General features: G+C 38.3%; 1 protein-coding gene across 2 annotated transcripts in view; it reads left to right on the forward strand.

The window, feature by feature from the left end:
- STARD3NL (STARD3 N-terminal like) overlaps positions 1–17,810 on the forward strand; it is a 49,622-nt gene continuing 31,812 nt past the window's right edge. Inside the window, exon 1 of one of the 2 annotated variants that reach the window (XM_059934198.1) lies at positions 1–90. The gene's annotated coding sequence lies outside the window, so the exon portion shown is untranslated. The remainder of the gene's footprint in view (positions 91–17,810) is intronic. The other variant, XM_059934199.1, reaches the window with a different exon arrangement.

The raw sequence follows: 17,810 nt of genomic DNA on the forward strand, positions 1-17,810 counted from the left end.
CCTCCGCCCGCGAAGAGTGCAGCGGGCGCAGCCACAGAGCCGCTGTCGCCGGGCCAGCCAAGGGCGGCCGGCCCGGAACCACCCGATGAGGTAGGCTGTGTTTCTCGTCACCCTATTTGACAGATTGGAAAACTGAGTCATCCGGGATCAGATGATTTGCCCCGGACTCACTGGAGACCCGCGAACGGAGGCCAGAGCCGAGCGTCCGGTTGTGTTTGTTGAGCCCTCGCCGTCCTCCGGGGAGGAGGAGGGGCTAGGCAGGCTGTATTTATAAAGGGTACAAAAGTGAAGTTGCAGATTGCGGAGCCCCTTTTCATCCAGGGTTTGGGCTGGGATTCAGGGGATGGATGCAGGTAGCGAGGTCTCCATTCCTTAACCCTGCGGACCCCGAGGAGCCCTCGGTGGGGTCCAGACTGGTGCTGGCCCCTTGGGCCCTCCAGAATGATCAAGAATGGTGACTGGGGTGATGCGTGGATTATACAGACAAGGTCGGTTACTGACCTCTTTTATTCATCAAGAAAAGCTGTGTTCGAAACAAAATTGAAAAATTAAAGCTCAAGTCACGAATGTTCTGGCTCTGGTTTCAGTTCAGTGCTTTGCCCACTCATGGGTATCTGGCCATATTTTGAAATCTCAGTAGCATGCTTATTTTTGTTTTAGGATCAGAAAGGGATTCTCTCTCTCTCTCTCTCTCTCTCTCTCTTAGTTCAAACATGAGTTAACACTGTGGAACTTATCACTCTCTTCATGTGCCAATTGTTCACCATGTCATTTGTCTTCTATTTCACAGATGGAATCACTGAATTCATCACTTGACTCAGTAATAGTTTGGATAAATTTAGCAAGGTAACAAAGTAACAGGTCGAACCTCTCAATACTAATACTGGAATTAGTTGTTTGTTTCTCAGAATTCTTTGTTGAGAAGGGTTCTGAAAGATAATTCCCACATATATATATATGTATATACACACACTGTCTACTCATACACCCTTACAAAACAAAACAACTTAGGGTACCTTTGCTTTATTTATGGGTTCTAATAAGGTGGGGCATAATTCATGCTCATAAAGTGAAAATGTGTACTATAGGATATATGTATCCATATGTAGTATTTTGTATAGTGAAGAATTTATTCTCTTTAAATCTTGCTGTCTCAGACATTGACCTTTTAAGACTGTATTATTGCATAAAACTGCACTAAAGAAATGAAATTAAAGCCGCTTCAGGGGACTATTCCTTACTTAGGTTCACGGAAGAATGGTTATTATCATTTGAATTTAGTCTTTGGACAAATTTATCTGATGAGTGCCTCATCTATGCCATGCTTTGTTTTAGATGTTGGGGATTGAATGCTGAAACATTTAGATAAGGGTCCTGCCCTCAAGACCTTCCATTTTGGTGGAGATACTATAAATATATAAACAAAAATGGCAATTTTAGATAATGATAAATGCTAGAAAAAAATATTACAGGGGAAGGGGCTGGAGCTTGACTGGGATGTGGAGGGAAATTGAGATATGGGTGGTCAGAGGAGATTTCCTTGAGGAAGTTTGGAGGAGACCTGAGTGTTTAGAATGAGTCAGCCATGGGAAGATGGCTGGAAGTTTCCAAGCAGAAATAACAGTGCAAAGGAGCTGAAGGAAGAAGGAGCTTGGCATGTTCCAGGGATAGATGAGAAGCTGTGTGGCTGGAGTGAGGTGAACCTAGGGGAGAGGGAGATGGGGAGACACGGGGAGGAGATGACACTCAAGAGGTAGGCAGGACCGAGATCGTCTGAACCCCATGTAAGAATTGCAGCCAGACAAAGGAAATAGGATTTAGATATAGTTAAAGCTCTCCATTTTTTTAAGTGACATTCATAGAAGCTAACCAGCTCTCTGCTTTATATTGGTTATGAAATCACTGTAGTAAATCATTATATATATATATTTTTTACTGATGGTCCTCTTTCTTAATGGAAAAATGTCTTCTTCCCTCAAGCCCTGTGTCCCAGGCTGTTTCTTTCCTGTTCATTCTTATTGCTGGCAGGACTCTGAGCCTCTGCTTATCTTCCACTCCCTGCTTTTATCCTTCCTGCTCCCAACCACGAATCCTCTCCAGTATTGATGTTCAGGCGCTAAGTCCCTTCACTTCCCCACGCGGAGTTCTAGGAAACTGCATTGGCAAGTGGATTACTGTTTTCCATTAAAACTTTTATTACTGACCAGAGACTTAACGTCTGCCTTTATTTAGTGCCTACAATGTACCAGGTGCATTATATACATTCTGATCCTTCTAACCTTCTATTGCAAAGGTAAATGTTATCCCTTCTTGGTGGAAGAGGAAACTTCTGCCTCAGGCCACCCAGCTGGTACTGAGGGAGCCCAGGTTTGAAACCAGTTAGCCTGCCCCCAAAGCCTAATCCATGCTTCTCCACCTCACCGCTTCCCGAGTATATAACAACCACAAACCTCTATTATTTGAAATTAATATTTTATGAAAGAGCATTTTAGGGATCGTGATTCAATCCTCTTAGTTTAAAGGTGAGACTGTGGAGGCCCATCGATATTCAGTGCTTTTCAAGGCAGAATTGGCACCAGATTCTCGCCCTGCTGATTCTCAGCCTAGTGTTTTTGTTTGCTTGTTTGTTTGTTTGTTTTTCTGCTGTACTTACTTCATGAAAGTCCCTTCACAAGGAGTTTCTGTATACACAAAAATATAATATTTCAACATCATGAATTTACTGTCCATAAACTCATACAAGGCAATTTTTTAAAAGATGAAACAGTGCTGCTTCTCGGGCTAAAATAACCCCTTGTTTTATTTTACTTCTCTTTTTCAGCAGTGAGCAGGTGTAAACTTTCTGGATGAATGTTGGTTTTCTTAGTAGAAAGTGGTTTCAAAATGACTTTAAAATTTAAGTTTTAACTTCACAAATCTTTGTAAGGGAGTTTTAAATTTCTGTTTTCCCAGCTTTAACCATTTGCTTACAAGTATGGGAATATTGCCGAGTGTTTGCTGGCTCATAGTTTCTGCTGGCAAGTAGAGTTTCTTCCTATAATTGAGGAAGCTGTTGGGTCAGCTCAGGAATACAACTTCTCTTTCTTAGTGTAATGTATTATCATTTTTAGAAAATGAGTAAAAATCAGTTCCTAAATTATATGGTTGGAAAATGGGTTACTTTGTTTTTGCAATTTAAAAATACCCATTCTTTATTTCTAAGGTTTGCTTATTTTATTAATTATGATTGGGATATGGTTGATGAAAAATAGTAAATTAACAAATAGCTAAATTTACTTTCTGGTGGCTTTTTGACTCTCCTATAACTTAGTGGAGATTGTCTTTTCTATTAGTCAAATCAGAATAATGTTATTAGAATTAGTAGCACCTTCTTTCTTAAACGTTGGAAGATATTTAAATTTAGCCAAAAGAGACCTTTTTGCTCTTTAAGTCATCTACGGGCTGTTTTGACTGAGTATCTCTATCCTTTAAGATTGTTCATGCAACTGACCTCCACCTTCTGAAGGTCCAGGCTGTCATGATTTGAGCTCAAATTATAGTGCTGTCCTTCCACCATGAACTCTGTGCCCCAAACTGGACTCCTGGCCTTTCCAGCTTTAGTGCCATTGCTTGTGCTCTGCCTACAGCCTGGTATGCCTTCTAGATGGACAAACCCAGCCAAAGTTCTACCTGTGCCTCTGTTTCCATCTATGCTCCTTTCTCAATGAGATACTTCCTGTATCTCTTTAATGGAAGCCTTCTCTTTCATAGCATTTTTGGTAGTCTTTCTCGTGACAGTTTACCAATCTTGGTATCTTTGGTAATACACTATATTGTGTGTAGGTATTCAAATATATGCTGACTTGAGCTTAAAAGGGACTTAACAATTCATGTTAGACATGCAAAGTTTTTTGTAGATTATAGAGCCCTGTAGTTTCGTTTAGCCCTTTTAGATTTGTAGAGCTTTTATTACCTCCTCTTTGCGGGAAGCATTGTTATGCTTTTCTTGGCTTTGATTCAGCAGAACCTCTTTCCTGTTTCAGTTAAGGGTCTGACTGCTACAGTTACCAAGGGGTCCCTTGAGAGGAACTCAACCCTTTGCGCTGTAAATATTGAAGACACATTGTTGCAAATAAAAATCAGTGTTCTCTGTGTTTATAGCTTTGGAAAAAAATAACAGTAATTCCAGTTTTTAATCGTGAAGATGAGAAAACTGAAGCCCAGAGGACTAGCCAGGGGCTCCTGTAGTGCCAGGCTGAGGAGCTTGAGCAGCCCTCCTGGTTCACGGCAGCCGGGGCTAGTGTGGGCCGGCACTCGTTTCGATGTTTTGCAGCAGAATTCCTGGTAGCCTATTAAGAGTGTATCAGTACAGCTTAGGCCTTTTCCCGATTGTTACACTTGCTTTGCTAGTGAGTTGCCCTGGATCTGGGAGACACCTCTTGTTGTGACTCAGGGTCAAAGCAGGACCTCTCACCAAGGATCCTGGACTGAACTATTTAAGCCCGTGGGATCTTCCTGGGCAAGCATTGGCTGGTATTGGGTTGGGCAGGCTCTTTAGTTTAAAACCTCTCTCTTCTACTTCCCCTCTCATCACAGTTTTCCAAAAAGTATCTTGGGACTGGTGGGCATCCTTTGTATTAAACTTGGAGTTTGGAGGAATTCAGTCTAGTGCCTTCTAAGTTGCGGTAATCACAGGTTTCCGCGTCCCATATTTTCCAGGACAGTTTACTTTTCAGACACTGTGCATTGTTGCTCACTAGAGCATGTTCTTGTTTGCTTTTTGTTTCAGGAAAATGTATTCTCATAATTCTTTCTTTAATTAATCAATCACTTGCTGAATTAATGATGTAGAACCAGAGAATTTCAAGTTCATTTTCCTATTTGTATGGTATGTTAAATTCTTCCAAGGGAACACAAGGAGCTCTTGAGAAATTAGAATTTTCGCCAGCTGAGGCTGGAGCACCAGCCAGGACTTGCTTCTGTTATTATTAATAAAAACTGACACTTAGAGAGGGCTTCCTGTGTGTCAGGTGCTGTTTTAAATGCTGTGTGTCAGGGTTTCTCATCCTCAGCACTGTTGACATTTTGGGTTGGATAATTTTTTGTGGTGGGAGCTGTCCTGTGTGTCCTAAGGGGTTTAGCAGCGTCCCTGGGCTCTATCCCCTGGGTACCAGGGGCCCCTCCCCCAGCTGTGACAACCGAAAATGTCTCCAGACAATGCCAGCTGTCCTGAAGTGGGTAGTGAGCAGAGTCCTTCCCTCCACAGCCCAGACACCTTGAGAACAACTGCTTTATATAAACTAATTTATTCCTCTCAGCAGCCCTCTAAGGTGGGTCGTATTATTGTCCTCATTTTATGGAAGGAGAAGCTGAGGCATAGAGAGGTTAAGTAACTTGTCCGAGGTTACACAACTAGTCCACAGTCATACTGGATGTGAAACCAGGCAATGCTCTTTGTGAACCCTGGCCCAGCGCATCCAGCAGACTGGGCGCAAACTGTTAGGGATCCGAAGACCCATGTAAGCCAGGGGACAAAACAGATGCCAGCGGCATCGAGCAGGGCTGTAAGTGAGGTGGCTGGAGTGAACGGGGCAGCCTTGCCAGAACTGCCTGTTTTTCAAGAGAAGCTCGAAATCTGGATTTTATTTGTGTGAAAAAATTCTTATCATATTGGCAATTCAATGTTTACAAAACATCGTGCAAGCCACTAGACAGGCAAAGAGTATCACCTACATATGGACAAGATTTGGTCCCGGGCCATTAGTTTGTGGTCTTTTTTTGTGGAGACTCTGCAGCAATGTAACATTATAGAGAACTGTATATTCATTTGATGAGGGGCAAGGAGGTAGATTCTCTGTGGAGAGCGAAAGTTTCGCTTCCTGGAAGGCTCTGAAAATAAGGATGAGTGGGTGGAGCTTCTAGCTAGAAATGGTTGTCTTGCTTTCTTATAAGCCAAAAGAGTGCGAGAATTAGGCTGGCCATCCGTCACACTTTGAAATTTTAATGCTGTGCCGCTCAGACTCAGTTTGCAAGTTCTGTACTTTTATGTCCTTCAGCAGCATCACTCATAACAGTTTCTTTTATGACCTCTGCTTGTCTAGGTGTTAAAATCCATATCTTACATGACACTGAGAAAACATAAATTCTGGAATTCAATGGCTGTATCCTGGAGAAGTGAACCACAACCGTACCTCACTTTTTTAACGGCCGGTAACCGGTTGAGTACGGTTTAACTCTCTAGGTAAGACCAGGCTGTCTGCCTGCTTTAGTAGCAGATGGAATTCTGCGGGCCTTTGCAGCATTTTCCTTGAGCCCGTGTGCCATCATGCCCCTGCTCTGGTGTGAAAAGCAAACTCCTTTTCTTACGCTGACTTTCCATGGCCTCCAGATCTGTCCCGTCCTTCAGTCCCTTTTACCTCCTAAGACTCCCTCACGTGGGCCCCTCCCCAACTGTGGATGGCCCAGTCTCCAGAACTTGTTCCTGGTCCTCCTCCGTTTCTCATTTCCTCTAGTCTGCCTCTTCCTTGCTATATGTCACCTTTTCATTTCTTCTGAAGCCATCCATTTTCTCTTAGGCCAGCTTTTTAATCAAGCCTTTTCTAGCCACAAGAACCTAAAGTTTGGTCCTTTAGACTTATAGCTATCTTAGGCTTTAATTTCTAATTATTTGTATAACCATTTCACCTCCTTTATAAAACTGTATTTTACTTGAGGATAGAGAACAGTCTTGCCCATCTCACTTTTTCCCCATGGCATCTAGCATAGTGTTTTACATAGGGTAGATACTTAATATGTTTCAGTTTATTCACTGGAGTCTGGTAGGTTCCCACTCATACAGTGATCTCTTCCCTTTTTTTCCATATATTTGTATCCGTTTATATAGTGTGTTGTTAGAGTGACTTCACTAAATAGAATTCAAAATATGTAGAAAAAAAGTGATGACCAAATTAATTTGGGGAGGTTGGAGCATTCTTATTAATTACGTTGTCAATGTTAGTAATCAGAGATGAAATATTCTTGGTTAATTTAATATAATATATTAGAGCTCCAGACAACTGTGTAAACTTGTTTAACTTTAGGTAGCAAGCACCTAGACGCCATACTTTTATACAGTGATATTTGTAATTCATGAATTAAACAAACAAATTGAATGCCTAAAACATAGCCAGGCATTTCCCTAGGTGCTAAGGGCACAGAAGTGTCTTCTAGGAGCTTTTGGTATAGTACTGAGAATAAGACATGTAAACAATATGTGAAATACATATGAAAGATTAGAAGTGCTGGTAAAGAAAGATAGTATATCAGTGGGATCAGAGAAGATTTCATTGAGGAAGTGATACTTCAGCTTCCTTGAACAATGAATAGGCTTCTGTGGCTGTTAATTGTTTGGCAGTTGGAGGGAAAGGCACTCCAGGCAGGAGTATTAGGACAAAGGCACGGATAGTGCCACCACCTCGTGTACAAGGGAACCAACAATGAGTTAGTACATCTAGAGCCCTGGGTGTGAGGGAAATGGAGTTTTGAGTAGAGGGAGGAAATGGTTCATTCAGGCTTTCATTTTAGAAAAACTAGCATGAGAATGTTTTGCAGATAGCAGACTGAATTACAGAGTAATGTGGATAAACGCTGATTGGGAAAACCACGGAAAAGACTGATGAGAGCTATTAGGAGGAATGACACAGTCACCAGTTAAGAATATAATGTTTGGAAGACAGAGCCAGTAGCAGAATCACATTTAACTCATTGTCTTAATACAAGGTGTAAACGAGATCTTACTGATTATTATTGGTTAATTTTTCTTACCTGAAACATTTGTGAAGTATTTCTAGGTAGTGTATATATATTATACATCAATATCAGTATTTTTAAGTCATTCTTAAAATTTTCTTTTTTAATTTTGTAATTGTTTATTTCTTATTAATTATTTGAGAGCAGATAATTTGAGAGCAGTTTTTTGGAGACATGCTAGTTTCAAACCTCTACTGAGAACCTTGTGAGCTTAAACAGGTCTTACTTTAGTGATATCCTCTGACTCTGTAACATGTGTTCCCAGCCCATTCTCATTATTAGGCTGTAGTTCATACTCTATTTTCTGGATATATTAGCTTGTAGTTGTATTGAAGCTTATAATTAGTGGTCTTTGTTTCTGTGATCCTGTTTCCTGAAGCACAAGCTAGGTTGATAAAGTCCTCTGAGGCTGATCTCTCAAGGCTCTGTGTTCCTTTGTGACTGCCTAAAAAGTCTGATGAAGAAAGAGGAAAGGGTACTGGTTTAAATCTCAGTATCAAGATTTGAGATTGACTTTCCTTACAAGTCACATGCACCAAGCTTTGAACCTCAAGCCTTGACTTATGGTAGAGATTAGTGATTTTTTTAAAGAACTGTGTTTTATCCATGTCTCAAAGTATGGGAGATAACATACGTAACTTCTGCCTGTTGGTAGATACCCCCGCGCAAACATGCAAATGACCTTCCCTTTTATTGACTTGCTCTAGTTTGTGAGATAGGAAGTTGGCCTTAGATAACTCCAGGGGCAGCTGATGTTACGTCTGCCCTAGCATTGCTGTTGGTGTGCCACTTCTACCAGCTGTAGAGCCACTACAGGAGCAGTGAGTAGAGGACGGCTCTGACAACTAGAGCGACACTTGCAGGAACCCTTATCCTGCCAGAGAAGGAGTATTGTGTTGTTGAATACAAAGAAATGCATCTTGCCTCTGAATATCCACCTTGGCTTTGCTGTTTGCTCATCAGCTGGCTACTTATAGTTTAGCTTCTGTTTTCTCTGCATAGGGAAGATAGGTCTGGGGAGGCCTGCGAAGAATGTGTTCATCACACGTTCTTAATTCTAGTCTTTGAGAAGAAGAAAGCCAGTTACTAAAACAAGTGTACACCTTTAGCTACCTTCCTATGGTTCCTAGGAGAGCAGTGAGCTCACTGCCTTGAGATATTATTGATTTTTAGATCTAGATCAATAAGATCATCAGTTCCACCCTGAGAATTGAAAGCGTTTGTTGGAAAATTGCTTGCAGTAAGTACTGAAGAAGTGGCATTACATAGTGCAAAGGTGTCCTTGTATGCATTGGAATATATTTCAAGTTTCTTAATTGAGGGACCTTCATCTGTCTAGATAGTAATATGACTGTTGATTCCATTATTGCCAAAGCTGGCAACACATCTCTAAGAGGAAGGTTTAAATATTCATGAGAATATATGCACTAAGGAGCAACATGGTTCCCCTGAATTACTGTCAGCTGATGGTTGACTGGTTGACAGTAATAATGAGGTCAAAATTGGGAAAAATAGTGGTAACTCCATAATAACCATTCGGTATTTTTGTGATTTTTAGGAAAGCTAAAAATAGATTTAATTCTATGGGAAGAAAAAAAAGTCCTGGAAAATGATAGGCAGTCAGCAACCAAAAAAAAATCAGCAATCTTTTGACTTGTGGAAAAGACTGACTCATGAAGGAAAATGAGGTTATGTGTAGCTTCTATGATTGGGAAGATTAAGACAAAGGAGTTTCTAGGTAAGCTGTGGCGAAAATATTTGAGTGTAGGAGTTAAAACTGAAGCTCAGAAAGGGGAACAAGTTGTAAAGTCAATTTGAGCACCAGAAGAGATCTATTAGGAGGAGAATCAGAGGTTGGATAGAGACAGTAGAAGCTGGAGGAAGGTAGCTATAGTAACTTTGTTGTTCCAGTGATTCCGGGCCACTTGATAGCAGCTTCTGAAAAAGATGAGAGACAAATAAAGTAGTGTTCTTGTTTGTCAGAGGCCATCTTGAGAGAGACTTTTGAAAAATGGTGAGGTGTAGCTATAACATTCCAGCCATCTGACTCAACCAGTGCTGGTGACGTAACTGGCTACCGAGTTGTTGAGCCCTGCAGGGTGATCTAACAACATGTACCACCCAACATGACTTTTGACCACTGTGTGGCCTATTTTCATTTTGCCAACGTATGATCTTTGGAAGAACAAATATACATTGTCAAAAGACCTTCCTCTGTCCAGCTGGCTCATCCTCCCCTGGACCAAGCAACATCCCACTGGCATGGTTATTGTCAAGAGTATACACTTGATTTCTTTCCCTTCTCTCCGGTCGCTCCCTTGTAGTATTTATATATCTGCTTCCTTGACCGTTTGGAAGTTTTTCTGAGAGCAGAGAAACTTTTGCATTACCTTTTGGATCCTTTAAAATATCTGCTTGGAGTTTTACATTCTGTAGGTGTTCAATGCTTATTATTTAAGAAAATGAGAACTCTTAGAGGATTTAAATAGGGCCCACCTCATTATTATTTTCTGTTCTACAAATAGATGCACTTTCTTTGGTTTTTTCCCCCCTCTTCTTTTATGGAGAGAAAGGAGAACATTCTGATTTCTGTTGTATCTCATGGCTGTTAATAATTTCCATCTGAATGCTGTTGACTCCCTTTCTATTTCTCTCTCAGACCTCTCCCCTGAACTCCTGACTCATATCTAACCGCTTACTTTTATTTCCACTTAGATATTAATAAGCATCTTATACTCAATGTGTCCAAAGTGAACTGATGTTCTCCCTCAGAGTTGCCCCTCCTCTAGCTTCTCCCTTTCAGTCAATAGTGAGTCCATCCCCTCCCTTCCCACAGGCTATAAATCTGGCAGCTCGTGTTTAGTCCTCCCTTTGTCCTCTATCCCATGACCAACCCATCCTGTGCTGCTTTTGGCTCTGTGTCTGGAACCAACCACTATCACCACCCTCATCTACAAAGGCAGTATGTCCTCTCTCTCCTGAATGATTGCCACAGTCCCCTAAAGGGGCTCCCCGCTTCTATGCTTCTGTCAGCCAGAGAGTCTCCTAAAGCTTAAGCTGCATCAGGCTTCTCTGCTACTGAAAAGCTTCCAGTGTCTTCCCATCTCATTCAACATCTTTACTGTGGCCTACGACGTCCCACAAGGCCGCCCCAAGTTGTTAACTTCTCCGTTATCACCTCCTGCTGCTCTTCCATGCTGTCAGCTCCTGCAAAGCTGGACGCCGACGACCTGCTGAACTCCTGCCTGGCCAGCTCCACCCCATCCTCAGGACCTAGCCTGGCCTCTTTGCTCCAGCTGCCCTGCTCATCCTCCTGATACTATGTGACATTTCTCCCTTATCTCCTGCCAGTCTCTGCTCCACCTTTGTTCACCTGTAAATGACCTCAGTGAGGTCATCCTGACCAAGCAGTTTACGGTTACGGGGCTCTTTTGTTTATCCTGTGTCCCTGCACTCTAGAAGGTAAGCTCTGTGAGGGGAGAAAATTCCTTCAGCTTTATTCATTGCCACATCCCCAGTGCTCAGAGGAGGACCTGATATATTTTTGGTAGTTCAAAGCATATTTGTGGAGTAAATGAAGTAGATGCGGTATATTCTCGGCAAACTTTGAATTTTCAAAAATTATCAAGTGCGGTTTTTAAACCTTATAGTATACATCCAGGTTCAGTTTCTTAATAAATGTTTTAGATTTGCCTCATAAATTATGAAAACATCAATATGTATTTACCCAGCTATCTTTAAATCTTAATATTTCTATGTTATATGTCAAATAAAAGTTCACTAATATTTCTAATATTGGTATAGAAATAGGTCACTTAGAAATTAAGTTGCCATAAGAACAGGTTTGGGCTTGGGAGATAAATTAGTGTCTGTGAGGGGAGTGACTTAAAAACACCATCACATGCTTGTTTTCTGCTTTAATTCTTCCAGGTCATTGATGCTAACTTCTAAGTAAATTTGAGTCTTGAAACATGCTGTCAAAAAGTTAAATTCTCTTTATGCACACACAATTACTTTTATCTGTTGATATTAACAGAAATTGTTAAATGAGATGAGACTGCAAGAAATGACATAGAGCTTGATTAGAGAGCCTTAATGTGTGTGGAGGGGGAAGAGGGCAGAACATATAGCAGCAGAGTGAGCGGACTTATCAGGATGGAATAAAACGTTTCATTACCTCCCAAATGAATATGAACAAGAGAAAATATGGCACCTGGAACATAAGTATTCAGAATAAAACCATGGAATTAATACATAGAGATATTACTATGGAGTTGGAGTTCTAAATTCTTGAAGAAAAGTAAGGGAAAGAAGGAAGTGCAGTTGAAATGTAGGTCCCAGTGGAATAAGTCAGCTGCGTGAATAAAACAACACATGGTGCCCCCAAGCCTCGGTGGATGACGCTTTGTAAAAGATCCATCTTTCCCCAGGTGTCTGGGAAGAGTATAAGTACTAACATATGGAACAAGTGAAGGATAAATTTGGCCTTTAAAAGCTTACAGTAAAGTTATGTCTTATGCACATTTTCACTAAAGACCGGAACAAACTTTAGACCCCAAACTGTTGCATGGTGTGCACTCCGTTATTTCATTTAAGCCTTGTGACGACACAACAACAGCAAAAGACTATTATTAGGTATTTGGTATTGGCTCAAAATCCAGACAGAATGACTCCTGTCTGCAGTCGCAAGCACTTTAGAAGTGTTCATCCAATCTCCATTTGTGTCTAGGAAATTTGATAGTTTTATTAGGGGCAGAATGATTTGGATGCCCAGAAATCTTATATAGGTTTTCCTTTGAGTCTATCAGTGTGTCTCAAATTGTCACGTACATAGGAATTACTACACAGAGGTATGTGTACAAAAGCCACATGCATTCTCTTTTATAGAATGATTTATGAAGTTTTCTAGGATGATTCCAGTTACTTATTCTGCTCTTAAAGGTAGCTCATACTTACAGTAAAGTTAGTTTAATGATTTTTTGCAGTGAAAATTTGTCTTTATTCATATGTTTATATAAACACACACACAACATACACATATGTATACTATATGCTTATTATGTTTAAATATATTTATATCATATATACATGTTTATATATACTGGATCGATTGATCGATAGAGCAACTCTATCCCAAAACATCCTTATGTCCTTATGTTTTTCTGAACTATTCAGAGGTTAAGAATTTCTAAGAATAAGGGAATTCTCCTGCATAATCAGAATACTAAACTATAATCAATTTTCCAGCTGTCTTTTGTAGCATTATCTTTTGGGTTTTTTGTTTTTGTTTTAATTCAGGATTCAGTCTAGACTTCTGCGTTGCATTTGATGGTTGTGGCTCTTTATGCTTTTTTAAGTATGAAGAGTATCCACACCGCTTTCCTACCTTTTGTTCTTGTTTTGTTTTTCAACATGTTGACTTCGCTCAAGATTCCAGGATAGTTGTCTTGTAGAGTGTCCCACCTACTGTGTTTGTTTGATTGTCTCCTTATGACTGAATTCAGGCTAAACATTTTTGGCAAGGGAACATCATAATTGTTGTTATATACTTGTGACTGTATCACATTAAAAGGCATATAATGTCAGCTTGTTCTAATATTGGTAATGCTGTTTGATTACTTGGTACAGGTGGAGACTACCAGATCTCTCTACTATAAAGTCATATTATTCCCAATGAAATTATTAAATATTCTGAGGGGTAACACTTTGAGACTATGAATATCCTATTCCCCAGCAATGTTTTAATAATTTTAAGCATCCAGTAAAGATCCTTGCCTGAATCACTTACTCCAACTGGGGGTTACAAACTGTTGATTTATCTAATTTTATTATTTTTTCTACATTTCTTAATCTAACATTTGTTTCCTGTAAAGGAGAATTTCTACCCTCTCTCTCTTTTTTGCAATATTACTATGGACTCATGGAACGTCTTAATTTTTCCAACATAAATTCCAGCATTACAGTCATTATTCATTTTTATGTTCAAGTCACCCAATCTGACCCACGGGAACTCCTCATAGCCTACACAATTTTTTTTTTTAATGATTATGGCTTTTTGTGCCTTCTCTTAAGAAATCTTTGCCTACTAAAAGGTTTTAAAAATATTCTCCTGCAAATTCTTATAACAGCTTTATATTTTTAGTTTTTTTGTCTATGATCCATCTTGAATTATTTTTTGCATGGTTTGAGTTAGGGTTTGAGATTCATGTTTTTTTTTCAATTTTGATATCTTGTTGTCTCAGCATTATACTTTCTTTTCTTGTTGGATTGCTTTGACATCTTTGTCAAAAGTAAAATCATATAAGTGTGGGTCTGTTTCTAGACTCTTCCTTATGTTCCATTGATCTATTTGTTGATCCTCACGCTAGTGCCACACTGCCTTCATTACTGAAGTGTTATAGAAAGTCTTTAAGTAGTGTGTCTTCCAATTTTGTTCTTTTTCAAGATTGCTTTGGATATTCTCTTTTCTTTGCATTTCTGTATACATTTTAGAATTAGCTTATCCGTTTCTACCAAAAAAGCTTGGTGAGATTATGATTGGGATTGAGTTGAATCTATAGATCAATTTGGGGAGAATTGAAATCTTAACAATATGAATTCTTCCAATCCGTAAACATGGTCAGCTCTATGTTTATTTTCATCTTCTTTGATTTCTCTCAGCAGTGTTTTATAGTTTTCAGTGTTGGGACCTTGCATGTATTTTAAGTTTATCGCTTACAGTGTTTTATGTTTTTGGTGCTATTTTAAAAGCACTCCACCCCCTCCTCATTTCTTCCTACTCCCAACTGCCCAGAATGGAGGGATTGGTAAACAGGTGAATCACAACATCCTGAATAAGCTATTTTTTTGTTTTTTGGTGTTTTTTGTTTTGTCTTATTTTGTTTTTATCTAAAGTAGATTGAAAATAATCTTGAGGCAGCATGATCGATGTCTGTGTACACTATTTTCTGATGGGGCAGAGAGGTGTAGAAGAATGGGAGGAAGCAAAAGCCTCCCTGAGAAAGTGACCTTTGAGTTAAGGCTTATTAGGATGGCTAAGAGTCATAGAGATAAGGAAAGTAGCACTCAAGGTAGGGAGAAAAATACAAGCCGGGGTTGGTGAGAATGTGATTCCTTTAGGGAATTGCTTGTGATTTGTAGTATGGTGAAGTGATTCTGGAGAGGTAGGCAGAAGTAGGCCATGTGCTAGGTTAGGCAAGATTAAGGAATTTGAACTCTACCTGAAGGTCCCAGGAAACTAATAAATGATCTCATAAATTTAATTTGCTCCCCTAAAAAATTTACAGGTGTTGGGTGAGAATTACCTTAGTTTATCAATAAATTTATTTTTCTAGTGTACCTTGACTTGCTTTGCCCATTTTTCTAATTGGATTTAAGGTTTTTATTATCTGTCTTTCAATACTCTTGTTTTGCTTCTAATGTTTTTGAATAGAGAAACTTGATTTTTACGTATTCAGTTCTGTTTTCCATTGTAGATTGTCTTAGAAAGAATTCCACATCCTAAAATCATGTGTTATTTACCACAATTTCTTCTACTATGTAAACCATACAAACGATTTTGCTTTGTTAGCTTTTTAATAAAATATTCAGTATATTTTGATATGTAGATTTCTTTCTCCATGTACTTGAATGACTGGTTAATAGTTTTATTCTTTTGCAACTGAATTTTGATGGCATCTTTATCATCTGTAGATATTTTTTGATTTACACAAGTTTTTCCTTGCAGAAAAGCTTAGGGAAGTACAGGCCACACAGTGGCTTATTGGTAATGAGTTTTCCTTGGCCATCAGTGTTTTTATTATTTTTTTAATTGAACTAATGCTTAATATTTTGGAAATTTCCTATGACAGTTAACGTTTCTGGCTTCTACTGATAAATAACAGTATCCTCTATGTCCACATGTTTGGCCCTAGAATATTGGGCATACGCCCCTCTCCTGTTTGCCGGTTGTTCCTTGTCTCCTGACACTGATTGTCAGTTGCCCATTTTTGTTCAGCTTACTGTGGTGTTTTTTGCAATATCACATATTTTTCCCTAGGTCTCTTTCAAAGCCTGGAGAATAAGAGACTTGAGAGAGACACATTTTAAGATAAGTGGAAGGTAGTGGATATCTATGCGGAAATGAAGAGTCCCATGAAGTTTGAAATTATGCCAGTCCTCCCAAATTCGAAATTAGTCAAAATATACATAATTTCAAAGCTTTTTGGCTCAAATAAGTTGTAAGTTGTGTTCATGGGTGCTTTCGAAATGCAGTGAAACATTTCAGTGGGTAAACATATATTTGCCTTCCAATTAGGTTTAGTTTTTTGGGTTTTTTTTAAAATATGAGTTTTGACTTAATTTTTGTGATGTTTCAGGAATACATTCTAATACGTGGGTCCTACTTGTGGGAGCTATTGTGAGGCTTAAATGACATAATGTATGTTAAGTACTCAGCACCAAGCCTGACTCAGTCTCAGTGTAAGGAAGCTATTGATTTTGTTAATATGTTAATATAAGGCATACAGTATTACATAATATAATAATATGTTAATAGGTGGGATAGGTTTGTACTTATGTTCTTTTGTTCTTGTGTGTTCTTGGTCAGATAATGTTAGGATTATGCTAGCTTTATTTAATGATAGGATAGATAGCTTTTCTTTCTTTTTAATGTTCTGCAACAGTTTATAGGATTTTGTTTATCTTTTATTTAAAATTTTGAAATACCTGTCATACTCTCTCTCATTCCTTTGCTAGGTAATTCTTTGTCAACTTTTTCACTTTTCTTTTGGGGATGGTTCATTCTATTCAGTCCATCTATGTCTTCTTGATGTAATATATATATTTTTTCAGAGTATGGACTTTCTTTATGATTTTCAAATGTGATTATTATAAAGTATCACTTACACTTTGAAAAATAAACTCTCCTATTATGGGACTTGTATTCCTTTCCTAATCTCCCCTCCCGAATCTAGGTTTACCTATATTCCCTTTTAAAAGACTAATTTTGGGGTTTATTTGTATTTTTTAAATTTGTGGAAATGTTCATCCATGTACAAAAGTAGAGGGTTTAATATAATGAATAACATTGTATTCATTCCTCAGATTGGAACAATTCTTCTTCTTCTTTTGGATTTATTTATTAATTGTACCCATTGTTTTTCTTTTTTATATTTTTTCCCATGGGGATAGAGTTTTTGTAACTTTATTGTTTAAATGCCTAATTCTTTAATTTTATTCTTTATTGAAAAGTAATTAGAGCACTTTAAGGAAGTGAATTTGATAATAAGCTTAACTTTGACAGCTTTCCACTGTCACTATTTTCTAAATAGTTTGTTTTAATTTTAAAATATTTTTATCTCAGTAGTTATTTTAGAAAATACTACTATGTTATGAATTTCTATTTTATGCATTATTTGTTCTGTATTTAGCTCCTAATTGCAAGGCTTACTGAATTAGATTTTTTTTGATAGTCGAGTTTTATGATCAATTTTGTAAACATGGTGTATCTTCAAAATAGCACGTAGTCTATGGTTGTAGGGTTGAAAAAAGAATTATCTTTAAAAAACTTACAGTATTCAAATAATCTATATCCATGTTTGTTTCTTTAAAATACTCAGTAGATTTTAAAAAGTAATCTTCAAAAACTTCCCATTTTGATTATAATCTATCACTAAGTAAGCTTTTGCAGTCTTTTAGTTTTTTTTTTTTTTGGAGTATAGTTGATTTACAGTGTTGTGTTAGTTTCAGGTGTACAGAAAAGTGAATCAGTTATACACATACATATATCCACTCTTTTTTAGATTCTTCATTTTTAAAAATGCATTTTGTATTTCTGTTCTTTCTGGTAAGGAATACATGGATACTGATTGGTAAATCTTAAACCTGATTTCAAATGTATTACACTTCTTAAATTTAAAAATATCAAATATTAGCTATACTTGCTTAGTTAAGAGTATATATATAAAAATCTTCAGAGCTTAATTATACATCTTGAGTCTTTGAAGTTTTTGTGTACTTATTAAAAATCTTTAGCTGAACTATGTACCCTCCCCTGCTTTTTA

The sequence above is a fragment of the Balaenoptera ricei genome, chromosome 9 (genome assembly GCF_028023285.1).
Source record: "Balaenoptera ricei isolate mBalRic1 chromosome 9, mBalRic1.hap2, whole genome shotgun sequence".
NCBI lineage: Eukaryota > Metazoa > Chordata > Mammalia > Artiodactyla > Balaenopteridae > Balaenoptera > Balaenoptera ricei.